The sequence below is a fragment of the Chlorocebus sabaeus genome, chromosome 10 (assembly GCF_047675955.1).
Source record: "Chlorocebus sabaeus isolate Y175 chromosome 10, mChlSab1.0.hap1, whole genome shotgun sequence".
Taxonomy (NCBI): domain Eukaryota; kingdom Metazoa; phylum Chordata; class Mammalia; order Primates; family Cercopithecidae; genus Chlorocebus; species Chlorocebus sabaeus.
In genome coordinates, this window is record NC_132913.1 from 64,521,436 (window position 1) to 64,533,519 (window position 12,084).

A 12,084-nucleotide genomic window follows, 5' to 3' on the forward strand; every position below is an offset into this window, starting at 1 on the left:
AGTTAACTGAAGACTCACTGTTGGGGAGGCCCACAAGTTCACTACTGTGTTTTGTGCTAAGCTAATATGCAGCGACCATTTCCTGTAAGGAGCCGTGTGACTGGGCACATGATTTATTCCACAAATGACCCAGCTCTCTGCAAGGCTCACACATCATCTAAGAGGAAATAATCGTCTGGGTGGAGCCCATAACAAACAAGAACATGACACTGGACAGAAGGAAAGGAAGTGCCTAAGGAAGAACCAAAACTGCTCTTCTGCACAGAAATCCAGGGCTTTGAGGAAGTGCAAGTCCCCCATGGAGGAAGGCCACAGTACAAAGTATTAGATAAGTAGGATTTGAGTAGAGAGAGGAAAGCAGGTGGATGGGCTACACAGCACTCCACAGATACTTCCTTACAATGGGTGAGAAAGCTTCCCAAGGGCCAGGCAAGCACTGGCCGGGAGCCTTTGCATTGCATATGGAGCAAATGCCGTCTGCCACTTGGTGTCTGAATTTTTTTGGCTCTTGTTCTTTAGTGATTCCTGAGTGTGTTCCAAATTATGTTGCTAGCTTGGCTTAGACAAAAGAAGACAATTTGATAAGAAACACAAATGTTGGACAATTCATGTTAAATCACCATCTGGCCTAACGGAAATATTCATGTTTAAAAAATATATATCATCATTTGCCAACTGGGTAATCTGTTACACATTTAGGGAAATCTGAAGTTGGACAATTAACTCATACCACTTTAAAACAAACATCTTTGTACCAGGATAAACAAAGAAGAAAGGACTTGAACGCAGACTCCATACTAAATATGTCTTTTGCAAGTCAATTTTAGTGCCTTGAATAAACCAGCATTTATCATGCTTAGATGATCCAAAATATCAGAAAAGATAACACAATCCCTGTCCTAAATTAAAGCTATTCAGTAAACTGAGACGAAGTATTTGAAATGAAAAATAAAACGGTTTCTTTTAAACACTCAAATGTCTAATTAAGGCTTGCACCTCCCATTTCCCTCGAGTCTCCCTTCCCTCTCCTACCCTCTGCCTTGCCCTGAGAATGATAGGAAGGTGGTGGGAGATTTCCTTCTAAAAATAAATTTCATCAATAAACTGTTAAAAAAATTAATTATACACACTACTCTCAACAGTAAGTGAAACTGAGCCTTGCTCCAAAGAGAAAACTGATCCTTGCTCTTTTTACTTTAATGTAGTATAAAGTTGGAATGTCTTAAGTTATTCCTTAAAATCATGTATTTCCATTAAAAAATAAACTTAACGTTATTCCCCTGAGATCCCTCCTTCATCCCAAATCTTAGTTACCAGCATTCAGAGTCTAAGTTACACTTGATTATATTTTTCTTTCTTTCATTTCATTCTTCATATTATTCCCAGGTGATTACATTATTTACCTGAAAGCTAAATCTGGTTCAATGTTTTTTTTCCATAGACATTGCCCAAGTATTTCTAACAAAACCAGGTGGAACATGAAACATATCCTACCATCTGGATGAATATAAACCAAATTAAGAGCTATATGAGGCTGCAAAAACATTTGAGGGCATGCTTGAATTCTGAGGAATTGATAAAATAACAGCCAGTCATGGTGGCTCACACCTGTAATCCCAGTTCTTTGGGAGGCTGAGGTGGGAAAATCACTTGAGTCTACGAGTTTGAGACCAGCCTGGGCAACATAGTGAGACCTCAACTCTACAAAAAAATTAAAAAATTAGCCAGGCATGATGGGACACTCATGTAGTCCCAGCTACTTGGGAAACTGATGTGGGAGGATCACTTGAACCCAGGAGATGAAGGTTGCAGTGAGCCATGATCACGTACTGCCCTCCAGCCCTGTCTTAAAACAAAACAAAAGCAAAAACAAAACAAAACAGAGATCTCCTTCATTTACAAATTTCTACCTTGCAGTCATAATCCTTATCAAATAAAACAAAATGACACCAAGCAGATGTGTTTTTGAAATACATCTTGCTGATGACTATTACATTTCATAAACATTTACCTGCCTATTTACTTCTGTGGCTTCTCTCACACTGCATTAAAAGAATATAGCAATGCCAACTGTTTTCTTAGCAAGAATTCTAGGTCATTCTTTCTATTTGCCCACATTCCAGTACTTTTGGTTTTACTAGACTGATTTGCTATCTTGATTGTGTTGCTACAATAATTGTAAAGTAAGTGATTAAAATACAGAACCACAAAATACTGGAGACAAAAGGGGCCTTACAGTCGTCTAGGCCAAATGGAAATGTTGCCAGGTTTATTTCTTTTTTTTTTTTTTTTTTTTTTTTTTTTTTTTGAGACGGAGTCTCGCTCTGTCGCCCAGGCTGGAGTGCAGTGGCGGGAACTCAGCTCACTGCAAGCTCCGCCTCCCGGGTTCACGCCATTCTCCTGCCTCAGCCTCCCGAGTAGCTGGGACTACAGGCGCCCGCCACTGCGCCCGGCTAATTTTTTTCTATTTTTTAGTAGAGACGGGGTTTCACCATGGTCTCGATCTCCTGACCTTGTGATCCGCCCGCCTCGGCCTCCCAAAGTGCTGGGATTACAGGCGTGAGCCACCGCGCCCGGCCTTAAAAAAAAAAAACAAACTGGCCGAGCAACATGTTGTATACATCAGCACAGACACTTAAGAGGTAGCAACAGTTACCATGAATCCAAGTTTTCCTTTCCCTTATCTTGAAAAACAAGACTTTTAACAGCATAAAAAAGCCCAAATACACACAAAGATGAATTATTCAACGAGTTAAAACCCTAGTTCACAAAATTACCATTCCCTGAGTTATAGAACCATTTTTCTACCCTTTTATCTTTCCACTAAAAGTGGTCCAGTTTCTTCAATCTGGCAGGTTACTATGTGCAGACGTTTTCATGGGCTGCTTCCTGTTCCCAAACAAGTTCCTCAGTCATGACTCAGTCTAAGAAATATGATCCAGCCAATTTACTGGAACTCTCACCCATTATGCTTGTCTGTAAACTGCGGAGCATGATGCAAAGATAAAGCAAAACTGGAAAGTGAAGAAAGCAAGAATATTTTCTCAAGAGGCACATGCAGAGTTCAGTGAAAAATATGTCAGAAAAAAAGTTAATTTCCAAAACAGCAGGTGATCCTACCTGCTACAAAGAGCACATGGTGCTGAATTTTCCATGAGAGAGGTTTCACATCTGGGTCCCCAAGGAGGTTTTTTTGTTTTTGTTTTTGTTTTTTTGGTGGTTTGTGTTTGAGTAGGATACTGCTGCTAGGCTTCAAAGGACTTACGTAAGGGTTTCACTACTTTGCTGAGAGAATGGCTTGGTTTGACAAGCAAACATTAGGATAAATTTTTCTAATCTCCTCCCCATTTTTGAACCAGCCATGTATCTACTGAGTTCTAAATGCTGTCCTCCACAGGAGAGGAACTTCTCACCCTTGGGATTAGGTCTTCTACTGCCCTTAGAATGATCCAATCCTCCCCACTCCCAACCTGACCCTGCCATATTACCAACAGAACCTTCAGGAACATTGGATCCAACTCCCTAACCTACTTTACCAAACCTCCATAGAAATTAACTGGGCATGGGCTAACCAGGTGGCTCAGATCTCCACCTTGAGAGGTCAAACAGCTTTGCTGCCCATGCTGGCATACCCTCCTCCTCCAAGGGAGTCCCCCATGAGGATGGGCACACATACTCTAGCACATTCACACCGCAGGGCTTCTCCAGAGACTTCTGCCACTTCTAAACTCCCCAGGCGATCCTTGACCCTCTCTTTTGGTCCTGCATTTGTAAAGATAAATGATTAGTTCAATCCTTGGGGTCCTTTTCAGATTTTTTTTTAAAGAGATAAGAGTCTTGCTCTGTGGCCTAGGCTGGAGTGCAGTGGCACCTTCCTAGCTCACTGTAGCTTCTAACTCCTGGGCTCAAGTGATCCTCCCACCTTGGCCTCCCAAGTAGCATGCATCACCATGCCTGGTTAATCTTTAGTTTTTGTAGAGATGGTTCTTGCTATGTTGCTCATGCTGGTCTCAAATTCTTGGCCCCAACTGATCCTCCTGCCTTGGTCTCCCAAAGTGCTGAGATTACAGGCATGGGCCACTGTGCCTGGGTCAATTTTCAGATGTAACTACCTACAAATAGCTAAAAGTAATAAAACAGTACAGTCAGTCATCCAGGTTTGGGGGCTAAGAAAGTACTAAATGCCATTTACTGCTGCTAGCCAGAGACCTTGTGTGCTGGTGGTATGAATTTTAGATACATTTTATTAACAATATTATTATATGTATAAAACACTTAGCTTAAAAAAAAAAAATAGATCTTTGCTGGGTGCGGTGGCTCACGCCTGTAATCCCAGCACTTTGGGAGGCTGAGACGGGTGGATCACAAGGTCAGAAGATAAGACCATCCTAGCTAACACGGTGAAACCCCGTCTCTACTAAAAACACAAAAAAATTAGCCAGGCGTGGTGGCACACACCTGTAGTCCCAGCTACTCGTGAGGCTGAGGCAGGAGAATCGCTTGAACCAGGGAGGCAGAGGTTGCAGTGAGCCAAGATCGCACCATTGCACTCCACCCTGGGCAACAAGGGCAAAACTGTCTCAAAAAAAAAAAAAAAGAAAAAGTTAAAACTTCTAGAACGGTGGTGGTTATAAAGGTGGTGGTCAAGATCAACAAGATTAGTGTAAATACCTTAAATGGATCACTAATCCATCTAACCATCTAATACCACTCCTCAGGTGCCAGGGATACAAAGATAAGTAAGAGACAGTCTCTGATCTGAGTTATGAGACAAAGTGATGAGAAGCAAGTAGAAGCCCAGGCAGCATGGAGGAGATGCCACTAAATCTGCACAGAAAGACCTCACAGAGGAGGTAACAACTGCCATAAAGTGTATAACTGGCCTACTGTGTGAATATCCTTCCAATAAACAAGGGTTAAATCTATTTTCCAAAGGCCCAGCCCAAGTGGGCATTTGAAAGCAAAGGAGGCTATGGAGGTGGCAAGAACACACAAAAAGTAAATACATCTTGGCCAGGTGCGGTGGCTCACGCCTGTAATCCCAGCACTTTGGGAGGCCAAGGCGGGCGGATCACGAGGTCAGGAGATCGAGACCATCCTGGCTAACACAGTGAAACCCTGTCTCTACTAAAAATACAAAAAATTAGCCAGGCGTGGTGGCAGGCACCTGTGTCCCAGCTACTCAGGAGGCTGAGGCAGGAGAATGATGTGAACCTGGGAGGCGGAGCTTGCAGTGAGCCAAGATTGCGCCACTGCACTCCAGCCAGAGCGACAGAGTGAGACACCGTCTCAAAAAAAAAAAAAAAAAAAAAAAGCAAATACATCTCTATTCTCTTTATACATCCTTCGTCTCCCTTCTTGGTGGTGGCAATGTTTTCCCTCATCTCCCCTCCAGAGGCTCTGAGTCTCTAGCTCAAGGAAAATTCTCATACGTAAAGAGACTTCCTCCTCATATTTTGACTTTTCAGTTAGTATGACTCATCCATCTCAGCCAAGATGGGAATTACTGTTAATGCTACACTGTCACGGAATGCTAAACTGGAAGGGACCACAGGAATCACCCAGAGAGCCCCTCTCATTTTGCAAATAAGAGAATGGGTCTAAAGGGTGAGATCATTTGTGCAGGGTCAGAGGTCAAAGGATTAGCAAACTACTAAAGGTCTACTTTTCTAATTTTACAACTCTTGCCAAGTTATTTGGCAGAGGGAAAAGATCTTTGCTTCACCTTAATTCTTTTTTAATTAGCATCTCTTGCTCTAGCCTGCTGGTCTCACAGGTACCTGACAGCTTCTATTACACCTGGTGTTTGCATACTTCATGGTTTACAGGAGTGTTCATGGGCACTATCTCATTTGAGCCTCACTACAGTGAGGCTGTAGCATGAGGGAGGTGGGCCAGGTATTGTAATCTTTTTTTTTTTTTTTTTTTTTTGAGACAGAGTCTCGCTCTGTTGCCTAGGCTATGGTGCAGTGGCACAATCTCAGCTCACTGCAACTTCCACCTCCTGGGTTCAAGTGATTCTCCTGCCTCAGCCTCCCAAGTGGCTGGGATTACAGGCGCCTGCCACCACACCTGGCTAATTTTTGTATTTGTAGTAGAGATGGGGTTTTGCCATGTTGGCCAAGCTGGTCTTGAACTCCTGACCTCAGGTGATCTGCCCACCTCGGCATCCCAAAGTGCTGGGATTACAGGCGTGAGCCACTGCGTCCGGCCTGTAATGTTCATTTCTAGATGAACACGTCGAGGCTTCGGGGATTAAGCAACCTGCCCCAAATCACATATTTGGCAAGTAGCAGAGGCAGGACTCCAACCCAGACCTTCTGACCTTGAGCCTGGGAAGCTCGTCCACAGCTCCTTGGTGTTCACGCCACAATAGACATGTTCTGGAAACCACTTTAGCCCCATGCCTTCTCCCTAGGCGGGAAACTAAGGGTTGAAGGTCTGCCTTCTGGACACTCAGACTTGCCTGCCCCATACAACTTAACAGGCAAATCAGGCCAACTTACTTGCCTGAAGAGAGCTTAGCATTGCAATCAGGACCGTTCACTTGCATACGGAGAGTTTCGCATTGAAATCAATCTTCCCATAAAGCCAGTAATTACCCCATACTTGGTATGTCTTACAAGGTTTTCTTACTAGGGCCTGACTAAACTCGTCTAGGGCATGACAATGGCTTTTTAAAAATAGATACCAGGTGTACGTGGTATAAAATTTAAAAGTTGCAAAAGTAATCTCCCAGTTACCCTCCTCCAAGGCAATCACTAGTATCAGTTTTTTTCTGTTTTCTTAGGAAGCCATTAAATACACACAATTGCATATAAGCATAGTATCCCACACTCATTTAACATATTTTGAAGATGGTTCTACATCAGGGCATAGAGTTGTGAGTTGTCCTTTTTTTTTTTTCCTTTCTTTCTAAGATAGGGTCTTGTTCTGTTGCCCAGGCTGGAGTGCAGTGGCACAATCACAGCTCGCTGCAGCCTCGACCTCCTGGGCTCAAGCAATCTTCCCACCTCAGCCTCCTGAATAGCTGAGATTACAGGCATGTGCCACTATGCCTGACTAATATTTTACTTTTTTTTTTGTAGAGACAGGGTCTCACTGTGTTGCCCAGGCTGGTCTCAAGCAGTCCTCCGGCTTCAACCTCCCAAAGTGCTGGGATTACAGGGGTGAGCCACTGCACCCAGACTTTGTCTCACTATTTTTAATGACTGGACATTATTTCATTACACAGGTGTACTTAAAACAGTATTACTTAATAACATAATTATTTAATCCCCCTTCTGACTTTTCTTTTTGCCATTAAAAATATTGCTATAATGAATATCTTGTATATAAATCATTTCATACATGTGTGAGGGTATCTGTAAGATAAATACTTAAAAGTGGAGTTGCTGGATCAAAGAGTATATACTGCCAAATAGCCCTACAAAGAGGTTGTACCTTTTACACTCGCACCAGCAGTGTGAGCATGCATTTCCCCACACCTTTCCCAACTCATGTGTCCTTCACATCTTGTATCATATTGGCACATGGTACCCACTCAATAAATACATATGAACTGCTTATACAAGGCCTCCTACCTTAATTCCAGGATGATTTCAAAATCGGGCCCTTCCCACTATCTTTTAACAATAAAATTGAGGCCAAAGAAAGGAATAAAGGCTGGGTGCCGTGGCTCAAACCTGTAATCCCAGCACTTTGGGAGGCCGAGGCAGGTGCATCACAAGCTCAGGAGTTCAAGACCAGCCTGGCCAACATGGTAAAACCCTGTCTCTACTAAAAATACAAAAAATTAGCCAGGCAGGTGGCGGAAGCCTATAATCTTAAGGCAAGAGAATCGCTTGAATCCAGGAGACGGAGGTTGTGGTGACCCAAGATGGCGCCAAGCCATTGCACTCCAGCCTGGGTACCAAAAGCGAAACTCTGCCCCACCCCACAAAAAAAAAAAAAAAAAGAAAAGACGGAGGAATCAACTTCCACTCCAGAAGTGTCAGCCAGCAAACAGCATTTCTTTAACCACTGGTGTGTGCCTAGCCATGCTCCAGCCAAGCTAATTTTCATTTGTGCCTTTGGTACTCGCAACACATTTTGTAGGCGCAAGGAATGCAGAGGCTGGGGTACTCGCAGATAAGACCGAGGTTGGGCAAAGTCTCAGGAACACTCAAATGTAACAGGCAAAATCAGCAAGCTCGGCCTTTCTAATAGACAAGGCAGACTTGGAAAAGCAAGTCCAGCCAGGTTGACCCATCTACTGGCTCCTTAAAGACCAGGAAAAGGCTTTCTTTCTAAAGATGTATCACTCAGGAACAGGTGTCTACTGGCAATTAAACTACATTTAGAACAACCAACTGACTAAGGAGAGCTGACAGTGATCATGGAGACCGCAGTCCAAACTCCAGGTTTATAAATGAGGATCCTGAGGCCTGAGATGCTAAATGGGCAACTGGCCCCAGGTCTCAGCTAACTGAGCAGAATCCAGGGGTGGTTGGTTGTCACCTGGTCAACCTAACACAAATTAGATTTCAAGCTAGACTTTCCTATTGCAATTTCTATTACTTAAAAATTCATTAAATATTAGGAATTACTTTGAAAACAGACCCTTAGAGAACTGTTGTGTGCTATTCAAGTCTGTAACCAAATTAATGGCCTATGAAATTCTGCTATGAGAAAATTGCCCAATGTCTGACCTGTACTGTTTCTTTTTTTTTTTTTTTTTTGAGACAGAGTTTCGCTCTTGTTGCTCAGGCTGGAGTGCAATGGCGTGATCTCAGCTCACCGCAACCGCCACCTCCAGGGTTCAAGCAATTATCTTGCCTCAGCCTCCTGAGTAGCTCGGATTACAGGCATGCGCCACCACGCCTGGCCATGTTTGCATTTTTAGTAGAGACAGGGTTTCTCCATGTTGGTCAGGCTGGTCTCAAACTCCTCACCTCAGGTGATCTGCCTGCCTCGGCCTCCCAAAGTGCTGGGATTATAGGCATGAGCCACTGCCCCCGGCCCCCGTACTCTTTATTTTTTAGAGGACTTTCCTTCTCCAACCCGCAAGCTCTGAATATTGTGTGGTTCTCTAAGACTGTGCCTTTGCTCAAGACTATAGGAATAAGAGCCTCCCAGTTCTCAGCCCTTTCAGGCATATCATCTCCCCTGCCCAGCCTCTAGCATTACATTATCAAGTGCAAACCTGTCTCAAAATTAGTGTGGGCCCCTAAAAACTGCCAAAACAGGCACGGTGGCTCACACCTGTTATCCCAGCACTTTGGGGGACCAAGGTAGGAGGACCACTTGAGCCCAGGAGTTTTGATATCAGCCTGGCCAACATGGAAGACGCAGTCTCTACAAAAGAGAGAAAAAAAAAAAAATTAGCCAGGCGTGGTGGCCCGTACCTGTGGCTCTGGCTACTCCGGAGATTGAGGCGTGAGGATCCTGGAGCCCAGTAGGTTGAGGCTGCAGTGAGCCGTGTTTCTGCCACTGTATTACAGCCTAGGCAACAGAGCAAGACCCAGTCTCCATAAATAAGTAAATAAATGAATAAATAAGGCATTTTCTTCACTCTGGATCTGGTAGAAGTTCTCTGCAGCTCTGATGTCTGCTATGTTTCCAAGTAAAACCAGGATCCAACACAAAAGCTATAAAGCCACTGGATCCAGTCCCCATCTGGGAGGAGGTCAATCATCTTATAGTAGCCTCTGGCCTTGGTCTTATCACTTGCAAAAGGTTGGAGCTGAGTGAGGTGACCCCTAAGATCCCTTCCTCTAAATACCTCTGATTCTATGAAGTCCAAATGTAAGTCTGAAAATAATGATTTTTTTTTTTTTAATAGGCTACTTTCAGCTAAAGCAGCACTAATAGAAATATAATGCAATCCACATGGGTAATTTTAAATTTTTTAGTATCCTAGCCTCACCAACAAAAAAAGAAACAAGTGAATTTAATTTTAACAATATATTTATTTAACCCAATATATCCAAAATTATTTTAACATGCAACCAAAATAAGAAAAATATTAACGAGGTGACAAAATACAATACACACTGCAAGAAATCTTACTCAACATGGTAACACAAAATGTAGTCTTACCAAAACTACAAGGTATATTTAACAGAAAAATATTTTATACTATTTCTGTTTTAAAATTTAAATCAAAATTTAACGAAATTAAAAATTCAGTTCCTTGGTTGCATGAGCCAAATTTCAAGCGCGAGGAGCAGTGCAGAGTAAACCTACAATGTGGCCCTCCACACTCCTCGGGGAGTGAGTTCGCCTCGGGGGTGAGTTCGCCTGAACCAAACTCTTCTGTTTTGCAAATTACTTCCTAAAGATACATTGAAATCAATGGGAAAATTCACTCTTCCAAAACACCCGAGACAGTATTTGTACTATTAGCAATTATTTGTAAAAGCTACCTCAATAACCTGAAAGAGCTGGTGTGCATCTGAATTACTAGGAGGGCTCATGATGGCTAAATGGATCATTTTGATGTTATTCAACAATGTTATGGTGCAGACGCTACTCAATTACCATGATTATTGCAAAGGTCATCTGAAGAATGGATAGAAGTGAGGGGCTTTCGGTGCTGGGAGAGTAACTACCTGTTCCAACTAAGGATATATATTAACCTTGAGTTCAGAAATTGTATTTCAACTGCTTTCACATGTATGAACCCACTAAATAATTATGTTGGGGCAGTGGTTACCTGGTAAGCCTTCATATTAAGATCTGAGAATGAAAGATCACAGTGTCAAGATTCTAAGCCCAGCTAAAGACAAGTATGATATAGTCTAACTAGTAACACAATGGCCACCATTTATCTTGTACTTTCTATGTGCTCAACACTCTTCCAACCACTTGTACCCGTGACTTCCTTCATACGCACACCAATCCACCCAGGTGGGTAGTCGTATGATCATTGCCATTTTGGAGTAAGGAAACAGAAACAAGAGAGGTTAAGTACTTTTGCCTGAAGACACCCCCCCATCTGATAAACGGTGACAGTGAGATCCAACTCAGGGTTATCTGAAAGAACCAGAGTTCCTATCCACTGTAGGCTTCCTCAGGGAGGCTGCACAGTGCGATGGGCTTAGGAAGCCAGGTGGGTGCCAGGTGGGGTCTCTGCTGCTACCTAGCTGTGTAACTGTGGCCTAGCCACCGAACCTCCCTGTGCTGTTCCTGCAATGGAAGGCCAAGATGATACCAGCCCTTATGGAAAGTTTTCCATATGAAAAACAAAGTATGCAAATGCCCCTTAAAAATATCGGACAACCCAAGGATGAGGTATTAGTACTATTAATAAATTCAGCTCCTGTTGCAAATGCCAAATGACCATAAGAAGCATCTACATTTTAGGGTTCTGGGTCCAACCAGTATATAAAAAAATAGAAGATGAAGCCATTGCTCGTTTATGTATCAGCCGTGCATGGCAACAACAAAGGTAGTAAAAATGTAAAATAGTCGGCTGTCATCTCCCTCAAGGGTCTTAGATTTTCTTTCCCTTCACAGCTCTGGCCAAATTTAGTTAGGGGTAGTTATTACAAAAGAAGTGTTTTAAAGCCTTTAAAGGGTTACGAGGATGGCAAAAGGACAAGGCCACCCAGGCCAGCTCAGTTCATGTTTGGATTCAGCCTTCCACTGATGCACTCCCACTATCTATAAACTCTCTCTGTCCCTAGACCTGTGGACACTGGGTTTCTAGGCCCAGAACCTCAGAGTAAGAAATGCTGCCACGAGTGAAGGGCTGAGTCTGGAAAGGAATCCTGTGAGATGGTTTAACAATCCCTGTAAGTACAAGAAATCCAGCAGACAGGCTGGAGGGTCTTCCAGGGAAGCCAGGGCAGCGTGTGGGGCCTCTGCCATTCTAGGGCACACATCAGGCCTTGCTATGGGTTGGTTTTCTGTTTCAGAAGACCTCGGTCTCCACAACAACCAGGCCCTCACACAAGGCCAAGAAGACCAAGGAGAATGAGAGGATTATAGCAAACAGCAAAAAAAGGCATGAGTGTTTACGCTGAAATTCAAGGAGGGATTTTTGCCAGGTGTGGTGGCTCATGCCTGTAATCCCAGCACTTTGGGAGGCTGAGGCGGGCA

General features: G+C 43.4%; 1 protein-coding gene across 4 annotated transcripts in view; it reads right to left on the reverse strand.

The window, feature by feature from the left end:
- The window catches only part of NFE2L2 (NFE2 like bZIP transcription factor 2), a 152,108-nt gene that overhangs the window by 10,310 nt on the left and 129,714 nt on the right, over positions 1-12,084 (reverse strand). Inside the window, exon 1 of one of the 4 annotated variants that reach the window (XM_038000640.2) lies at positions 3,677-3,698. The exons of the other annotated variants lie outside the window; for them this stretch is intronic. The gene's annotated coding sequence lies outside the window, so the exon portion shown is untranslated. Of the gene's footprint in view, positions 1-3,676; positions 3,699-12,084 lie in introns of those variants that run through there. 4 annotated transcript variants of the gene reach the window in all.